Here is a 20,891-nt window from a genome sequence, read left to right as displayed (position 1 = left end):
AAATTGTAAATAAATGGTTGTTTATTGAGCTGGAACTGAAAAGTGACACATTAAAATGCCCGTTTCTGAAGAAAAAATAATAATTTAGGCCTGAGTGGAGCCAGAGTTGGTTAAAAAAAAATACTTTGTTTTTCTTTTAACTGGTTCAGTGCTAACTAAAATCTGCACTTGCTGGTTAAGTTATACAAGCAATGTTCCTATCGCCATATTTAAGAGCAGAGTAAGTGTAAAGACAGGCTGGCTTAGTAAAGTAATCTCAGGGTACATTTCCAAAAACTCTTTTTGGAAATCTGTGGGCTTAGGAGCCACTTTCCACTTTCACTTGCACTTTCCACTAGCAACTCAGAAGTGAGACGTTCTAGAAATTGTGATCAACTTAAGTTTGGTAGATTAACTGGAACTTGTAAAAGTCTCTTGGAAGAGGAAAAAGAAAACGTAAGTCATTTCTCAAGGCAATGTAAGGATCGGAAGACCAGACACTGCTTTCTAGGAGTTACCATGCTTCTGAAATGTGTATGCAATATAAGAAGAGAAAATATTTCAAGAAACTGGGTTTTGATCATATGGCTAGAAAAATGTGGCATTGCAACACTACCAAAAACACACTAATAAAGCCACCTTTTTTTTAAATGCTGACTCTGATCTGATAGCTCTCATATGAAAAAAAGCTACAGGATTTGTCCCATTAAATGTGATTTGGCTTTTAGTGTGCATTCTCTATATTTATTTTAAAATGCCTATGCTAAAAAGACCATAAATAACTCTTTGTTTTACAGCATATACAGGACTAAGGAGAGTTCTTTGAAGTATTTTATTGCCCAGCAGCCTCAGCCAGCCTTCGCACCACTCGACAGCCTGCACAAAGCAGCTTTCTCTCGCCTCTGTCATCTCACCTTCATCTTCATATATTTCTAGCTATTTTCTGCCTATTTTTCAACTGTTTTGCAGTGTCGTACCCTTCGCTGGGCAAAACCTGACCTTCCGCCTTGCTTTGGCTATGGCTTCGAGTCTGGTCTCACCCCACTCAGGCGCTGGTGGCTGCTGGGCTGGGAGTCCCCTGTCCCTCCTCCGGCTCGCGGTGACATCCTCTGCCCTCCCCATACAGCAACACGTCTGCCAGGTTTATTTTGCCTCTGAGAATTCTTAATTGCGACCCTTTCATCTTATTTCTCTCTTGTTTGTAAATAATAAACTCAGTCACTTGCTCTCCTGTCTTTCATCTATCTGTCTTCCCATCACCCTGACGGTTTCAGTTTCTGGGAAGTAATTTTCATTTTGGAACAGTGGTGGAGACCAAAGTCCAATATTAGGCTGGAAAAAAATAAACCATCTTTCAAAGTGCGGTTGCCATAACTGAATGGGAGGTTTCGTTGGATTTTTGTGATAGTTTAATGCAGGTAACACACCTAGCTTTTCTTTCAAGCTACTAAGCCATTCCTCCCTGATCTCAAGTCTTGGTGGGGAATCCACATGTTTACAGCACAGAAAAGTTTAATTCTCCAAAGCAAGAATTTGACAATGAAATTTGACATGACTTTTGGTTTGAAATCCCTTTACTGTTATGGCTTGTTCCCTGTGGCCATTTAGGAACAAATGAAAGAGTATCAGAATTTTCCTGATGACCATTATGACCAATTATTTCCTCCTTCACGAGGTTTGGTTTTTTTCATTGCCATTAACACTACTTCAGTAAACGAAACAGAAGCAACAAATAGGGCTAAATGTTGAAAAAGGACACTGTTTATCAAGAAGCAGTATAATACACCTTCAAGATGATTTTCAAAAATTCCTAAGAAAACAGAGAACTCAAAACTTATTTTTCTGCACCAGGGACCCAACCTGGTTCAAAAGCGACATCGAATCTATTAAAACCACCCGCTGCTTGCACATGCTGGAGACCCTCATCTCTAACCCAACTCCAAAACTGCAAATCTCAGCAGCAGCGACAAATGTGTTCCCTGAAGCCCATGTACCTAGAGATTAATTTAACTTTTTGCTGATCCTATAACAACGGACCATTTATGGCCTCCTCTGTATCAAGGTGTCTGCCAGCCTGCTCCCATTTGCAAGTAAAGGACTGTTTTTTAAGGGATTCGGGTTCATGGACCCTCCTCTCAGGTCATTCAATTGATCATGAACACCTAAGAAAAATACTATCACACAAAATGAACCCTTGTTGCTGGCAGACATAAGCAACATTGGCTGAAACAAGCAAAGCAAGCGTTGGTGAGCTTCACTCACTGCTCTGAGCCAGGTGCGAAACCATCGCTGTGCTCGGACTTACGCAGCCCACCAGTACCCGGGCAGTTTTCCTCAAATCCAGAAAAACTCTCTTCCAAAACAGGCAGCCCTGGTGCAATGTAGGCCATATGTTCAGGAAATATAGGGGGGGGGGAAGAAAAAAAAAAGGGGTTTAGTGGGGTTTTTTGTTTATTTGAGTTGGCAGCACAATTTCATGTGAGGAATTTTCAGGGAAGTTCAAGTCATTGTCAGCCTCCCCCTGCGAGAGAGCCAAGAAGTAGCTATGGCTCCTCCAGCCCTGGGTAACTTGTAAAAGAAATGCTGCCAGGACCAATCCTCCAAAGAAACCGGGATCTCAGCACTGCTCTCAAACACAAGGGCTCCTTTACAGCCTTTTAAAAATCTTAGTCTTTCTAACCATCCAACTGGGATACCAGAGCTGGTCAGCACGCAACCTCCCCCAAGAAAAAAGTTAAAGTGAAAATGCCGCAGTAAGCAATGAGAAATGTAGATTACCAACTTTAACAAGCCTCCACAAATCACCGAGATCTTAGGCTGCAAAGGTCGGCTCCGGCGTGGTTACTGATATATTCCACTTGGTGATGGTTGTGCTCCTGCAAGACTGAAATGGGCTCTATATGTCATACAGATTGGGTTTGGACTGCTGCCGACGGAGCACCGGAGAAGCAAAGCTATCACTCTACAGATTAACAAATACTGGGTATCTTGTTACACCAGAAAGTCAGGAGCTGAGTGTTTGTCTTCCATCCTAGAAGAGCCGTAAGTACCATAAAATTCCCCCCAAAACCTCCCTTAAATGTCTACAGTTTAAAAAGTTGTTAAAATCAATACTTTTCTTCTGATCATAGGCATATAGTATATGAAAAAACCACAGTATGCAATGTAATTTTTAAAAATGTGAAAAGGGGTTTAAAACAAACGTGGAAACATTCCCCTTAATGTACCGCCTCCTTTAGAGAGCGCCGGCACACTGATTCGCAAGCGCCCATTAATCACTCCCAAAGACGGCTGAGCTACGGAGGAAGCACTGGGCTGGCAGGGTTTTTTTCTGGTTCTGCAAAAGGTCAAGACCTTTTAAAATTATTTTATGGGAAAGTACAGCAACGCTTCACATGCACGCATTGAGAGATGCAAGCAGTAAGTCAGAGCCCTTTAGTGACTTCAGTACTGCACTGAGGCGCGCGGGTACCAGCTCCCCCCGTAATAGGACGCGATATGAGATAAATTCATACCTGTTTAACATCTGTTCAAAAATCCTAGGTGTAGTCTAATTTCAACAGTCCCATGATATCAAATACATATTTCTAGAATGAAGAACGTTTTATTTTCCTTAAAGACCTTTGTCCCCTGCTTGTTTTGCTTGCGTTTCTCATCCCCCACTTGTTGCAAATGCCTGTAGCAGTTTTCATTGCATCACCTCTGCTGATCATAGCAAAACACTTCTTTATCAATAAACAGCATTGAAGCAGCAGAGAGACAGACTCGGTAACTCTTTACCAACAAGAATAACTGATTCTGGAAGATAAACTATTACATTTTCATCAAAAGCACACAATATTCAACTCCAGAAATCTGCTTTTTGTTATTAAATATTGGGACACCATTAATCATGCCTTTTTTTCATGAGAAATGGCTAACAAACAATTAACATGGAATGTTACACTGAAAACAGCAATGAAAAGACCCAACAAATAATACCTAAAGTGCCGCCTATTTAGCCACCAGACAGACTAAGCTGTATTTGCTTTTCCACAGAATTTGTTTAGGGAATTATGAATGTTGCTAAGTTGCTCGGTGCTCCTTGCCTTTAGCCATCATTATCAGTTATCTTTAGGGGTAATCATTTTTCTTAAAATCATGACCCATTTGATATCTTAAAAACAGCAACATTAATTTTCATTTGTCACATAGTAGGGTATAAATTGACTAAATGTTAATAGCATTCTTCTTGAGTAATCAGTTCTACATGATTAACCTAAAAATTGCCAAAATGTTGTTTACTATTCATTTGTATCTGAAGAAAAAGAGAGCCACGACCCATGAGTTAGAGCGAGATTAATTTAGTTTCTGATCTGTATTAAAACTTGCCACAATGATTCATAATCATTTTACTCAATATTTATCCTGACAAAGCTATTTAATTTGGAGAGCTCCTCGTAGTGTAATAATGCTGCCCAAAAGCATCACTGCTTCCTCACACTTGCACTCGGTTTCAATATATACAATAGCGAGGTAGGTATGTTTATTTAGTTAGGGGTTGGGGTTTGGCTTTGGGTTTTTTAAAACGTACTCTTAACTTTTTTTCTTTTTTTTCCTTGATACAGGAGAATATAGTCGATGGTCTGTACCACCATCTAGTGGATCTAATTACTTACAGCAAGCCACAATCATATCAAAGAAGAGAGACAAAAAATATTTAACCTGTCATATATATAGAATTTATCTGTCTTATGGAAAGTGTGGCATTAGTTATCACACTGTGTTTATTTCTGTGTATTGCAGCCTGTAAAACAACACCACCACTTCATTAAAACTGGAGAAAACAGACTCCGAGGGAGATTATAGTGCTTAAAATTTAAAAAAAAAAAAAAAAAAAAGTGAGATGGCATACAGGGCATATCAGAGCTCACAGTTATTTTTATAACTTATAAAGTGCTTTGGGGTCAGAATACTATTCCAGATCTTAAAACATGAACAGCAATTAACCAGTGATTCTCACAAACGAAAGAGCCTGAAATATAAATTATTTCTCCTCTGAAGCACTGAGTTTTTCAGAAGTTTACAGCTATATTATCAGATGTTTAAGTAGCACGACAGCTATTACTCTACATGTGCTTTTTATGAGTCCCCGGCGTGTGTCCCTGGAGTCCTGCCGAGTCCATCACCGGCTCCCGGGCCGGGTAGGACAGGCAGAGCTTCACGGCCCTGAGAATTTTCAGCCCTCGGAATTTACTTCCACATAAAGATCTTCATCCACGACATTTGCAGAAAAAGAGCATTAAAATCACATACTGTCAAAGCCAAGAGAATTTAAAACGTGCGTCAGTGATATTCTCCCTTTAAAAATGACTGTGTCGCTTCTTCCTTCAAGCAGCAAAAATGTCTATAACTAAAACACATCTCCAGGGTATTTTTATTTTTCATGGAGGGAAAGTTTCTCTCCCCTCCTAACGCATCAAAATGGATTCTAACCCCACAAAAACACTTTCAAGTGGACACTGCTGCCCACTACTTGGAGGTGGGAAAGAGGAGCGGTTTTGCCATGCTGGGTTTAGTGATGGGGATCTGGCTTCTGCTTTTGCTAGAGGATCCTGATATGATTTCGAGCCAGGCCTTTTAGATTCCCTTAGATTCCTTTTAGATTCCTTACCTAAAGGAGTGGAGAAAATACCTCCGTCCTCCACAAGCATGAGGCTATAAGGCATTCACCATTGTAGGGGTCGCGCACTGCAGGAGGACAGTGAAAGTGCAGACAATAAAAGGAGAAAAAGCTTGACCGACTTCATCGTATTTAAAAAATAAATAACTGTTTGGCAAGTATAGAAGGCTAGTTTTCTTTCTCCACATGCAGCAGAATGGACCTAAATTGAATCCCATGGTTCCCAGGACACCGCAAAATACGGAGCAATATTTTACAGCTGCAGAACCGAATGGCCCAGGCACTTCTCAGACCTCTTCCTCCAGGAAAGGGACGGGCAGCGTCACCTGCACCCCCTCTCACACCGCCGTCCTTGCCTTTTGCAATACCTGACAGGTCAAAACCTGCATCGAAACCTGCAAGACCAAATGAATTTAAGCTCTGCTTCCAGCTTTCTTCAAGCTGGGTTTTACTGGGGAGGTTTGTTCTCCTCGAAGCCCCTTGGGTAAGACTGAGCCTGGTGACACTTTTCTAAAAATGCTTCTTGCTCCAAAATTTTTGCTTGTTCTGGGCAAAATTTATGGGTGCCCCAAGCAAAATTTATTCTCTTGGTGCTAGAAAGTGTATCTGTGCTTTAACTGCTGCCATGCTTCTCAACACACTGCCAGCCGCTCCTACTGTTTCCCTAAAACCTTACTCAGATATTTGCCTTCTTAGGAGCACATTTTATAAAAAAACCTTCCAAAATAATGTTGAGTGGTGTTGCCTTCAGTTACTGATGTGGTGTTTTTCTCTCAAGCACGTAAACTTATTGTCCAATTAACTAATCCATGATTTTTAATTCTGCATCACCATATTCATTCCTGAGCCCGAGCCAGGTTGCAGGCTCACCGAGCCTTTGCTCACCCACCTAGAAAGAAATAAGATATTAATCGCCGTGCATGTGATGTGGTCAATGATCTGCATCCACAACTGCGGCATACTGCCATATGCATAACTGCATGGGTGTCACTATATGAAGCTATATAGCTTCTTCGGTGTTCCCAAATGATTTTTAGCATTGCTCCACGTCAGTAAAATTTGCTTGGCTTCTCCCTCGCTGCAAACGGCACATTTTTAAGCAGTTAGCAGAAGTGTCACCATGCCCTGCAGCCACTTGGGGCTTTCCCCACCTTGCCCCCGTCTGGGAAACTCTGACCACTCAGTTTATGAAGCACTCGGCTGCACAAATGAAATGTGATGCACTTGCCAAGGCTCCGGAGGTTTCATCTCAAACTTAAGTTTATCTTGCTGCTTTACGATATTCGAAGGCAACATCACGGGTATGATGCCCAGGTCCCTTTCTCTGGCGCTGGACGTACTGCCTGGGAGGGTACACCAGCATGTTCACCCCACTGTCGCCACTCTCGGCCAGATTTGCCCCTGGCCTGCAGGTGAAATGCTATTTCTTTAACCAAAAATATCTCTGCAAAGGAGCTAACTGCACCTGGCAAACCCTCAACTTCCCTAGCACATGATGCTGAATTACCAGCAGTCTCCTTCCCAACTATTCAGGGTTTTATTTTAAACTCTGGCCTTTAAAAAAAAGGAAAAATTCTTTAAAAGGAAGGAAAAAAAGCCCCAAGCAGCTTCTCTCATTGATACCCAGTAGCAGGACTGTGTCCTTCCTGCAGGGACCTCTGATTTTGCACCTGATTAAATAGTAACTCAGGGTTAGAGGCATGCTCTTGGTGACTCAGTGATCTGGTTGACTGGCTGACAATCTCCACGGGGTAGAGTGCAATGTACTTGTGTGCCCCAATTAGCACTGCTAATTGGGGCACAAAATCTGTGTAAATTTTTTTTTTTTTTTTTTAAGTCAACCACCATTCTGGGAATGGCAAGCGGGCACTGAAACAGGAGGGGGGCTGATCTGCCCTGCTCTTCAAACGCCTGAACAGAGAGTGGAAAAAGTCCTGTTAAAAGGTATCTGGATGAAGGCAGAAGTTTTGGGGTGTTTTCCTAAGTGCCTCACGTGCCCGGGTTCAAAATTCTGCATTTCAGCGCACAAGGGGCAGAGCCGGGCAGCTGCTCGAGGGGGAATTTCTCAGGGCCTGGCAAGCCCCAGGTGATGCTCAGCTCTCCCGGATCTGCTCTGCAAACTTTTCGCATCTGTAATTCTCTACTGCAAATGCTGGAGAATCCCGAACCTGGTCTTTTAGCTCTGGTTTCAATCAGTTATTAAAGAATGCTAAATTTATGAAAAAAAGAACAGCAACACAGGATTTGAGAATAATCTGAAAGATTTTTGATAATATCAAGTTTTATAAGTTTTTCTTAGAACAAGACTGCAGAGTAAAGAAGTATTTTTTACTGAAATGTGGAGGGAATTACTTAGGCTTATATGCAATTATTTCAGCTGTATGCCAGATACCACAGGTACTAAGTAAATGCTAGTAACTCTTTTAACATCATTATTCTGGTATTTGCATACAGAAATGGCACTTCAGATGCTTAACTGCCATTAGCATGCATTAATATTTGTTTTGCATCCGCAGTTTTAAGTTAACTGTTTGTGTAAGTATAGGCATGAAATAATTTGTACACTTTTGCACACACAAAAATTAGCTCTTTTAAGATCAAGCAATACTTACCGGATCATTTCTGTGGCTGATGCTCCAAACAGAATCCCAGATTTGAATATAAATATTTATCAATTCAAAGAGGATATGTAAAATAAACAGCCTAGAAAATGAGATGTTTTTTGCTTTTTTATTATGCCATTTGATAACACTGTAAAAGAATTACTGTACACTTCTCCAGCTAAAAAACCTCTCCATTTCAGAAGCGCAAGCTGATTTTATTTTGATCTATTATAATAATAAAAGAACAATTATCTCTTTCCTAGAAGCATCAAGCCTAAATCACCTCATGTGCTTAATTCAGGATACTGTGAAAAACCACAGTATTAAGAAAGGGCCATCTCACATCGCTCCAGTCAAGCACCGAAGCATATAAAACCAACAAGACATTTGAAACTTGGACTTGTTATTTGTGACTGTTATTTGAGGGCCATAAGGGTGACTGAAATAGCACAGGAAAAGCACTTTATCTATGGCAACCCTGAAAAGACCCTGCACCAGCACCTCCATCCCACCCAAGGCAAGCCGGGAGATGGAGGGCGGGCTGAGAGCTGGTTCGGGGTTTCGGGAGCGCGCGCTGCCCAGTGCGGGGATCTCTGCTGTGGGACGTGGCAGCACCGTGGAGAGAAGTAAGAAAGGTAAATCTGTCTGAGCTAACCAGAAAAATATGCTTTACAGAGGAGACGCTGATAAGTCATCAAACAGGAGCGTGCTCTCATATTTACCACTACCTGGGGCTGACACAAATACACTGCGTGCTGAGGCTAAAGAAGTCAGGTAATTTTTAAAACCTCCATTACTTCACTGTCCATGAGCTTTTTACTTTGAAAGAAAAAAAAAATACATCTGCTTTTATGGCTCTATCATAAATGGCAAGCAAAAAAAAGTTTGCTCCTAGTGTATTGGGACTTTACTTGATTGAGCATGTATGTATTAAATTGAGCATGATGTATTATGCTTGATTGAGCATGCATGTATTAAACTTATCCTTAACTTGCAAACTAATTAAGCTCGCACATGTACTAAGGTGCCACGGAAGCAAATGGTGAGCCAAAAAGCACACAGCCAAATAGCTTTTAACATCCCACGGTCCTGCTTGCCAGGTGGCATCGCTGTAGCTCTGCTCCATGGTATGAGGTCCTGCCTGTAGGTAAGCTGCAGGAAGCATTTTCTCCACTCTATAAATTATCCCTCCTATAAAAAGATTAAACCAGGTTGCATGTGCATGCCCCCGGCACTTCGGCTAAGCCAAAGTCTGTCTTTGCAATGGATTAGAAATAAGGGAGAGACTCTGCGTCTCCTCTCTGAGCCAAAACTACTGTCTTTATCAGGAGCTAAGCAGGACCATGGATCTGGCCCATTTTAATTACACATACAGATATAGCCAAACATTTTTGAGGCTGCTAAACAACAGTTTGAAAACAAATATAGGCAAAATCAAAAGCAAAGATAAATAGAAGCATTTCCATTTGCATAACTGCTTGGGTCCCAGCACACACCTATAGCTTACTCTGAATCACTTACACCCAGAAATGGAGACTTGTGACACCGACATTAGCATCCTTTGTCACCCACACATTTAACACTCAGAACTACGTAATAAAGTTTTTATTCAACCCAGGTGAATTATTCCCACATCCTTGCCCATAAAATAATTTCCTTTATTTGGCCACACATGCGTGTTGCTGCTGGAGCCCTTGTCTCACTTGTTGCAGAAGGGATAAAAGGGAACCTTGGCTCCAAATCCTTGTCTCAGGACTCACTTCCCACCCGTCCCGGACAGCACCCTGGGGTCAGCACGGTCTGGGGACACGTGCAAGTAGCAAAGCAGCCAGCCAGCAGATGTTTCTCTCCCGAGACACTAAAACTTGTCTAATTTTATCTCCCAAAATAGAAAGCAGACTTTCCGCCAGTCTTTCCATTCCTGCCTTCCCGTCCTCCTCACTCATGGGGTTTCCTTCTAAAGCCTTTACAAACGTTCAAAGCTAAATCTTAACTTTGTAACCTCGGCTTATCTGGAAGTGAGGTACAACCCAGACTCCCAAATGCCCTACAGGAGTTAAGCAGCAGCTCCCATGTGCTTTCAGTCTCCCCTTGGGGCTCCTCTAAAATCCCAGCATTTCCATGGTTACTTGGGTGCTTCACCACTTCCCAGCAGGTCCCTTCCCTTCTTCTTCCCCTGGAAAGGTCTGGCAAAAACATCTCTCCAACAGGTTTTGAAATGACATCTCTTCCCCTGTTTGTGCTACTCTCTTACCCTTGGGTTCTCACCTTTCCAGAGCCATCTCCTCGGCCCATTCATTCCCCAGAGAGCCACTTTGCCCCTCGGGGCTCGCAAGTCAGCCGCTTTGCACAATGCAGTCAATTTATTTGCATGCTCCTCATTTCAAAACAGAGGCCACATTACATTTGATGAGACTACGCAAAGGCTTCAATTTCAGCACACCCCTCGTTAGACTGAGACCGACTGTGCTGTCCTTACGGGAAATTGAAGGAATGAAAAGCCCACGCAGTCACACTCCATGTCCCCAGCTGGGGTGGGGGAGAGGAATGTAAATATGCATCCGTATTTTGAAGTAAATATATATTAAGAACAATACTTTCAGTAAAGCAAATTCTCGACCATTCCTTTTTTCCACGCTAAGATGAAAAGTTCAAAAGGGATGGAGTGTGATAAAAAGGAAACCCCAAAGAGGAAGGAACAGACGGGAATTGTGTGCATCTGGGAAGGAAAAACTTTGTAACAGTAATTAATATGGAAATAATCTTCACCAACTCTGCAGAAAGCGTGACATATGTTTAAGGTCATTCCAACTCAGAAAATCTTTTCTAAGCTGAGTCCTTAAAGGAGGATGATTTAAATTAATAGGTACAAATACCCTCCGCTACCCAGGCTGCACAAGAGTGACCGCAATTACAGGCACAGGCCAAAGTCGAGGAGAGCAGATTGCCCGAAGTATGGTCTGACCCGACAGCATCCTCTCGAGAAGGACAACAGAAGGGCTGCTCCTTGAAAGTCCTATCTCTCGACACAAAGATGTAGGCGGGGAACTGTAAAATCAGTAGTTCCTTGTCAGATATTACTCTCTTCCAGTATATTTAGGAAGAGCACAGCAGAGTTATAGTGATTAAACACTACCATTATAGCAGGCTGGTGATATCGGCTCTCCTAGTTGACTTGCAGCCACCATCACTGAGGGCACAGGCAAACCCACTTGAGTTGCACAAGTCGGGCTGTCCTCCTGGTGATTCCAGCACAACCCCATTTTCTTCCTGGCAATGACATACTCTGTCTGCCTTCATCAGCGGGCTGGAAACAGAATTTCCTATGCAAGTCACACCTGCCAAAATATATTCAACATGACAGAGCTAATCAATGACAATACTGCGGAGACAGTTGAACAGCACTTCCACGGAGATCAGTAAAAACACTGGGCTGCAAATAATTCATCGCCCCTTTATTAAATAATTAGATATTAACAGAGAACCACTGATTAGACTGTACTGATATCATAGTGTATATTTTCTCTCTTGACTTTGTCACCGAGGTCACCGTACAACCCAAAGCCGAGGAGGATAGAGGAAGACAGTGTATGGGCATGGCTATATAGAGAAGCCTTTCATTAACCTCGCTGATCCCCCATAATTTCATATGTCAGCAGCTAATCAAGGACTCACTGACATCATCAAGGGATAGGGAGAAAAGATCTCCCGAGGGACCGATCACTTCTCACAGGAGAAAGTCTATACTTATAACTGGGAGGTTACGCGTATTTTGCAAATAAATAAAGTGTTCTTGCATTCTTTTTAATTAGCGTTGAAATATATGTTTCTACTGTTGGAGACAATGATTTATTTTCAGCACGATGGAGATGGCAGCTAAAGGAGTCAGTGCTCGATAGTCCACTTGTTTCAGACCTTGTCCAGCTGTTGCACTCGGTCACTTAAGAAACACAAGCAAAATCACCTTCTTACTGACTCCTAGTCCACAGTTTTACTAACGTCATTAGTTCCCCAGCCAGAAGAGGAAATAAAAGGGACACTGCATTTTTTTTGTACAGAGTCGGATTTTAATCATTTTGTATTTACTTAATACTTTTATCCCAAAAGATTTTGTAAATCTAATCAACACAGCAGTTAATTCATCTACGGCCAACATAAAGCCTCCTCTTAAGCGGGATATAGCTGCGTCTTTAACAGCGCACCGTGGTACCAAAAGGACAGTGTCGATGGGGGGGGTCACCCACATCAGCGTGGGGTCTGCAGAGCATAGCTAAGGATGCTGGCCAGGGGCTGGGGGATACGTACCGGAATTTCAAGGAGATAGCATGGCATCTGCAGGGATAATAGATGGCCAAACCTAGCCCATGTAATTCAAAAGGTTTCCCAAAGCAATGCATTTTCCCGCACGCTGCCTGGGCACCAAGGGAGAGGGAAAGTGCGATGTCCTGCGTTGGTGCTGCTGAACCCCCCTGGCTCTGCTCAGGAGCAGCGGCGGTTTGTTTGTCTGTCAGTCCAGCCTAGACCCTGCTGTAGATGTGATCTTCTGCGATCGCAGCCTGGACTGCTGTAGCTGCAGGGCTATTTCCAGCACATGGTGAGGATGGGGAGCGTCACACAGCTCATTAATACTAACAGAAGGCACTTGTTAAGAAGGAAGAGATGGGCAGCAGGGAGCAACCCCCCAAAAAGAAGCCTTGAAACCCTGCATCACTTTCCATGGAGATATATTTTATATTTGGAAATAGGCAGCCTCCCTGTGCAGTCTTTCTACAGTGTATTGTACTATATTGTACCGTGTGTTGTATGGTGTATCGTACAGCGTGTCGTATGGTGTATCGTACTGTCAGCAAAACCGATCCATTTGGAAAGCCAGAGGACATTGTCCCTCACCCTGTGCCAGGGACACACCTCACTCGCCTCCTGCGATAGCACACACCTCCCACCGTCACTTGTTGCAGCGTCCTCAAGACCAGCTCAGTATCATGTTGTGTGGCCATGAGGCAATCGCCTCAACTAAAAAATAATAATAATAAAATCTATTCCTTGGTCATCGTTGTCCTATGGACTGATGGATTTGTGCAACTGGACCTGATTTTGCAGGATGCTGAATGCCCTAAATCCCTAATGACTACGTGGGAGCTGAATGCCCCGTGGGTCTCTATACATCCCTCGGCCACCCAGCAGGAGACATGTCACGTCCCCATACGCAAAAACTTGCCCTACCCCAATAAGGCATGATATATGTATAACCAACACATCACCATCAACAATCTAAATAAAGGCTTTCTGAATAACCAGGTTAGCTTCAATGCATAAGGATACCTTGTATCCAAAACAGGTATACAAAATACAGTTACAATAGTGCTTGATGGCAGTTAAAGTGCAGAGCCTCACCTTGCAGTCTTTCAAAATCACCTGTACAGAACAGAAAAATTGACATTTCTGCCTTAACAGCGAGATTTGCCCTGCACTGACAGAGAATTTTGAAGAAATACTTATCCAGACAAGAGACCACGGTGTGTTAAAAAAAAGCATGTAAAAAAAATGTAATTATTTAAACAAATAATTTTGGGATGGGGGGGATAGTACAGGTGAATTCTACTTAGAACTGGATATTTTTTTCTACTGTAATAGATGCTGCCCTTCAAGCAAGCAGATCTTACAGAGTAGATCTCTATTCATTTTTCTGAGTTTTGGAGGGTTATCAGCTAAAAAAATAACTCAGCAGAGGAAGACAGTGTACTTAATTTTACACAACTCTTCCTTAACAGTAGTAAACTAATGATATCCCAAATCACTGAATTAAGTAACTTTTAGGAACACGCTCAGGTGACAACATGAAACATATTCACTTATATTGAATGCAAAACAACAATATTCTAAAATGTTATTTGTTTAAAGATTTGCATTTTTTTTTTCTGGCTGTAATTATTTCTATTTCCCAAACTCCATTTCTGATCAGCACCTCTTCTCCTCTTAGCACTGACAGATTTTGCACCTACAGATCTCATGGATCTCAGCAAGCAGTCCTAATCTATAATTTAAAATGTTGGAATTACAGAATGACTTACTTCTTGTAATCTTCATTCCGCTGCTTCTGTTTTGTTGAATACAAATATTTTAATTGCTAGGGAACTGTGCCTAATACGCTGCGTTCTAGTTCAAATCATGACCATATGTATTATAACACAAAGCAATTAATAGCAGCATATCCAGGAAATTGCCACTTACAATCAGCTGCCTGCCAACACATTATAACCGCACCAAAATCAAAGATGAAATAGTATTTGCCTGGCAATGAGAATATTTCCTATTTAAGTTGGTATAGAGGTGGTTCCTGCCACAGTTCTTGTGAAGTGGAACATCATTCATTGGGAAACTTTTGCCTGTCTGCCAGGTATGATTTTTACAGTTGCTAATGTATCCACTTAAAGCCTTTCGCTTGATTTCTGGAGTATAAGACCTTGATCCAATTGCTTAAGCACAGGCATCACGTGCCACTTCTTTCGGGTATCCAAGGCACGCACATGGGGCTAGCAGATAGAGCACGGGCTCTGCCCGCTCCTGCCGTGGCAGCTGGGGGCCAGCCAGAGCACCCAGGGGCAACTGAAATGGCCACCGAATTGAGCCCTAAATGCAATAAATCTCGATGGATACTTTTTTATTCAAGAACTGGAAAAAAACACTGTCTAGAGTCACTGTTTAAAAAAAAAAAAAAGAAATTAGCATTATACATGCGGGATAATATTTTAAGAATAAGACCTTACTTCCTTTCCTCAACGATGATGTGACTTAGATGCATGAGAATTGCAGAAAGTTATGGTACTTCAGGTTTCTTCATTTTTAATTCCACCTGTGTTGCAAAATTGGAATTCAGAATAAAACAAAAAAAACCCAGTTGCATTGCTTTAAAATTGAATTCTGTTTTTTCTCTTTTTTTGCAGCATGTTATTGATTTATCATTATAGTGAGACCTAATTCTGACTTATTAAGGGTTTTTTCACTCACATCTAGTTCTCCTACAAGGTCCATTTATGAATATAAAGCCGAATTTAACCCAGGTTTTACTTTAATTAAATTGCTATATAATTGAGAATAAGAATTGTTGAACCCAGGACCAAATAACGCCATTAGCTCTCTGTGACCTGGGTATCATCTTTAGGCATATCATCTAAATAACCTTAAATGATCACACCCTTAGACAAAACTTACATGAAAAGAGATACAGGCAATAAATAGAACAAAACCCAAACCCAAGGCAAAAATAGTATTTTCCAAGGGTCATCTTTTCAGTGGGTCCATAAGAGTAAGTTAATTTGCCATATGCAAACCAAGGCTTCCCAGTGTTCTGAGGTTACCATGGTATAGGAAATTCAGTAAATCTATATATAAACAGGCAACTCTTAGCGTATGCAGCAGGCACACCTGATACCCTCGTCACGGTCCACAGCCTCGTTATACAGTTTGTTCTACTTGGGATACATAATATAATTTCACACCTAAAAATATGTACTTTAAGGTATTAAATGTTAAATATCTGTTCCCCGTTCCTACCTACCCTGAAGTTACAAAAAAGCTCCTTTTTCTGCTGTTATTGCTATCTTAGTGCTGTGAAGAGGATTCAGTCAACCTTCTAATTTTAATTTTCTTGAAGAATCCCCGGAAAGATATGTAAATTGTTTCTTTCAAGATACTGAGCACTTTGTTTTGCTTTAAAATACATCACTAGAAGCAAATTCTAGGCTTCAATAACTTCTGAATGTCAGCACATCTCTGATTTCTAAAATGTGTGTTTTAGTCAGTGATATTCTGAGCGAGGAGCCTGTTCCAACTCCACGATAATGCTGGCATTAATTTTCACTTATAATTGTTTCCTCCTTAAACAGCCCCATGGAGAGAGACTCGCATCCCTTCATTACACATAACTTATCATGGCATTAAATTTGCCTAAATTGTACTCTAGTGCTGCCATACTGCTGACCCTTAAGTCTGTAAACAAATACATTTGTTCTCCATATATTTATGTTTTGTCTTCTAAATTGTGAGAAAATGAGCCTAGAATCTTCATATTGTAATTGTATCATCAAAGCCTGTTGAGAATACGATAAAGTAACCAGAAGTTAAATTATCAATAAGAGTAATTTATTTTGCATTTTTATTTTAAAGAATACTTAGGAGAATTGTGATAAATTAGCAGTGACAAACTACTTCTTGCAGGCTGATTTTGTGTGGAGAGTTTAATTAAACATTGCAGCTGTTTATCTCTATGGTGATTAAATTTTCATATGTAAATTACATGTATTAAGATCAAGATACTTATGTAAATGTCACTTGCCTTAATGTTTTGTGTTACTGTTATTAACATCTAACCATCAGCTTGTAATCTTCTTGTATTGCATTACGCTGGCATGCACTACATGACTAAAATAAGTAGATTTATATCTTAATAACAAACAAGTTTTTAAAAAGAACATCTTACTATGTAATTGAGATGTAGATAAAAAATAAAAAATAAACTGTCGAGTGTGAACCGCTGTAAATTTGAGAACCTCATTGGTTCGAACCGCATTCGTTGAATGCCTCCCATCTGTCAGCAAACAACTACTTGAATAGAAGTTAACTGGGTGGCGATGGTTTTAGATCCAAGGGCCCATGCAGACCCCAGAGGCAAGTGTGCTACTTGCACTGCTGGGAGAGAACCAGCCTCATTTCATTGTATGTACCCTGAGACCGAAACAAATTTCACCTGGACGTCAGGGATCTATACGTCCACCTAGAATAACTCTCCCATCTACCTTATAGCAATTGAGGGTATAACGTTTTGTTTTGCCTTGTCACTGCCAAATAAAAAACAGAATGCTATTATAGTTCTGATATGAACACTTCCTAAACAACAACAAAAAAGATTTGTATTTCAAGAAGAAATAAAAGCTCAAGATCCGCCCACATCTATTTCCAGCAACCACAAGAAACCCCTAATAGATCACAAATGTTTCTTTAGCAACAGCGCTTTAAAGGCCTGCATCGTATAGAGAGTCAACGAAAAAAAATCACTGGTATTTCCACTTTTTTTTTCTACTTTTGCTGTACCCTAATAAGTATTATTCTTATTCACTTTGATGATAAAGATTAGCAACAACTTGGAGTGAAGAAATAGGAAGATCTGCCATCTGATCTTAGCTATTAGAGAGAGGGAAATTCTTAATATAAAAACATACAACTCCAATGCAAGAAAGACTTTTCGTTACGCCAGTCATGTTTGGAGCCTACCGAAAGGCAGAAACTCATTGATAGCAGGAATCAAATTCATCATTTGCAAAAACAAATTAAGAGACCAAATTGCAGTAGGCCATACACAGAAAGTGAGATAAAAACGGTTAGGATTAATGTCTTTTGAGGAATCTATAGGTCATATATGATCTCCGAGTTTGCATTTGTTTGTGTGATGTGTAGGAAGAAAGGGAAAGATCACTGGGAAGTAGGGGCTTGATTTTCTTACATTGTAATCCAGGAGGCATGCCACTATCAAACGAGAGTACATTATCTCAATGATCTACTCAAAAGCAATGAAACACTTTGAAGATGCCCCAAATAACTGTATGGATGTTCTGATGGGCAAATTGAAGATGAGCGTTGTCTAGTGGCTTAGAATAAGTTCAATAACGCTCTCAGCAACACAATGTGCTTTGAAGAGCGAGCAGTCAGCTCGCTTGGCAGCATAAGAAATTAGCCGTTATTTTGATGGGTACTATCCCTCAGTGCTAATAACTTCATCAGATGACAGTCTGACTTTGTACTCTTAGGGTGTCATATACACATCTTCCTCAACAATGTAATCTGTAAATTCATTCTGAGATTCTTTTTTATTTTAGAGTCTTAAATTACATCCCAAACACTCTTTTGGGATTAATTTAATTTACTTACAAAATTGTCTATTTCCAAATTAAAAATGCACTATGTATCTCCTTTAAATCTAGTCACACCTTAAACTGTTAGAAAAGTGCTTGTTCCTTTTCCCAGCACCATATTTCAGGTCTTAACAGAGGATGTTTGCAGTGTTCAAATTCTCCTTCAGTCTTTGTCGATGGTTTGGGTTTGACTGCTCCCAGACATCTCAGCTGCTCTCCTCTACCTATAACACATTAGCCCATGAGTCCTACCTTCACTTGTTAAGCTAAAGAGATGAGAGTAACTTTTTGGAGAGCACCTACCTTCCTTTAAGAAATGTGGTAAATTCAAGGAAGAGAACAAGTCTAGAAGGAACTGGTGCTGCAAGGCCTTTCACTCACTCTACTCATTTACCCTGAGGACCATTGCAAATTCATCCTTACAAATTCCTTTTTCAAATTCCAATAACTCAAATTCCAACAAGTTTCTTTTTTGCAATGAAATAAAGTCAGATTACTTAAAATTCTTGGTTTGCAACTGTTCCTGCCCATGGAAAAGCTGCTCTGGCAGAAAAATAAATCTTTCCAACTTTTATAGATAGCCACATCTCCAGCTGATTGGAAATAGAGTTCTGGATATCATAACAGTTTGGGGATTTTTTTAATCTACCCTTTTTAAAACTGCTTCTCAGGAATGCAATGCTAGTGACAGCAGCTTTTCTCTCCTGCACTGAGCACACATCTTTGACGAGAAACTGCAACCTCTGACACTTTACCAGCTGAAATGGGATAGCATTTTTGCAGTAGCTGAAAGACCTAATCCAGACAAGCAAAACTGCTGACACACCCCAGAGTGCCATCTCCAATGTGAGAGAAGTCTCGCAGGCTACCAAGGGGAAAGACAAAGACCACAGGCTCATTTCTCAGAGACATCTTCATGGGCAGTTCCTTACTTCAATGGATTTCTTGGGCAATGAAGTGTCATTCAGCGTAAGTGAAGAATTCATCCTTGCATGCATAATGGATTAGTTTTCTATTGCTAAGATGTTTGCAGCAGCTCAGTCTGGAGTGTCTCGGTTTATCACTATTACAACCACCACCATGGTATAAAAAATGGAGTGCGGGACCATAAAAAGACAGGGAAAAGAGGACCAGGATAATTGTAAGGGAGAAAGCTTGTACTTCTTCACGCAAATCTCACTAATCATCAATAATCAGGAAGAAAGAGTGAAATACTATTTATAGGGGTTTTGTAAATTACTACATTATCATAAAGATTGCCTGAATCTCTCAGCAGCTCTTAAACACGGACAGATCATGATGAAGTTCACCAAGAGGCATTTTTCTTCCACAAGAAAACCTTCTTGTGCTATTTAAGTTTAGTTTGCCATAAAACTTCCTATATTCACTGGCTGACTGTCTACTGAAAATAATAACCCTGAATAATGATCATAGCCGGGATAGTTGGCAGCAGATCCACTACAATTACCAAAAGTTAATTAGAATTATTAAAATAACAAACACAAGGCCACCAGTATTATACATCTACATTTAATAATGGAATCCAACAGTGCATCTGATTCATGAACTACATTATATTATTTTAAAGCCTTTTCTTTCTTACCAAATTAAATATTGATGGATTATCCTCTCCAAATCAGTTGGTGGATTGAATTCTATTTATACAGGCCCTAAAAATTAAGCTATAGAGCAGAACTATAAAGAGCCTGTTGTTTCCCCAAACGGTAAAATAACTCGCAGTTCATTTTTGCATGTTGTTTCCCTATCCACAGTATTATGTTTGGAAAATGAAATTCCAGACTTAAAAGCAATTGGTCAGACAATTTCATCAAACACAGTTTCACCTACTATTGCTGCTTTAATATAAATTTATTTAAGGCCGTGCTTAAAGTAATTTCAAGTTCAAGTTGTCAACATCTTTGCACCCACCCGAACCCTAATAATTTTAACATGCTGTATATATGCACAGTCTCCCACAGCTTTAATTTTCAGGAGCATTACAACACTTCTCTGCTCTCAGAACACTTGTCTGTGGCCCTCCTGCCTTCTTCCTTCACACTAAGCTTATTTTAATCAGACAACTCAGAACAGATTTAACACGCGTTTACTTCACTTCTGCATGTGCACGGTATTGTAAAGAACCTCGCTCTATTTTTAGATCCTAAACTGAATTATGCAGCACATGGTATCAGAAGAGAATTTTTAAGCTTTTATATTGGCAAATTTGAAGAGGAATTGCTGACACATATAATGCTGCTTTACACAGACAAGCATTGTCAAGGCCACGCATAGTCATATTTTCTGATCACTTTTTTAACAAAATCAACACCAGTTCAGGCCACTATGCTCCTCAGTCTTTTGGCAAAACGCAAACATCAGTTTAACCGCCGTAATTGAAAAGATACGGAGCTCCCTGAGCTGCTCAGGAGGTTTTCGTTCAAGTCACCAGAAAAAGTGCAATTCTTCTTTCCCTAACTAGCTATCATCTTAGCCATCAGCCTTCCCAATTCTTACATCCTGTATATATAAAAAGAAAATATATAAATAGTTTTAGTATTTTAAAGCAAAATCTTTCTAAAGGCAATTAGGAACATAAGCAAGAAACCAAATATTGTCTACTAGGATAAAAAAAATTACAAACCAGGGAATGGTTTTGCATCTACTCTCCCCTCTGTTAGTTATCGTGGGTTTAAATGACACCAATTATTTAAGAAAGAAAGAATATAAGATTCAACAGAA

General features: G+C 40.5%; 1 protein-coding gene across 41 annotated transcripts in view; it reads right to left on the bottom strand.

The window, feature by feature from the left end:
- LOC140657453 (uncharacterized) overlaps positions 1-20,891 on the bottom strand; it is a 372,414-nt gene that overhangs the window by 106,719 nt on the left and 244,804 nt on the right. For 4 of the 41 annotated variants that reach the window (XR_012044342.1, XR_012044344.1, XR_012044339.1 and 1 more), the window contains one exon: positions 15,012-15,097. The exons of 34 other annotated variants lie outside the window; for them this stretch is intronic. The gene's annotated coding sequence lies outside the window, so the exon portion shown is untranslated. Of the gene's footprint in view, positions 1-2,324; positions 2,351-2,757; positions 2,864-8,422; positions 11,583-15,011; positions 15,098-20,891 lie in introns of those variants that run through there. 3 more of the 41 variants (XR_012044338.1, XR_012044341.1, XR_012044337.1) reach the window with 3 other exon arrangements.

This window comes from Ciconia boyciana, chromosome 10 (assembly GCF_034638445.1).
Source record: "Ciconia boyciana chromosome 10, ASM3463844v1, whole genome shotgun sequence".
NCBI classification, from domain to species: Eukaryota; Metazoa; Chordata; class Aves; order Ciconiiformes; family Ciconiidae; genus Ciconia; species Ciconia boyciana.
The sequence above is the reverse complement of the archived record's forward strand: the minus strand, read 5'-3'. Positions and strand labels throughout refer to the sequence as shown.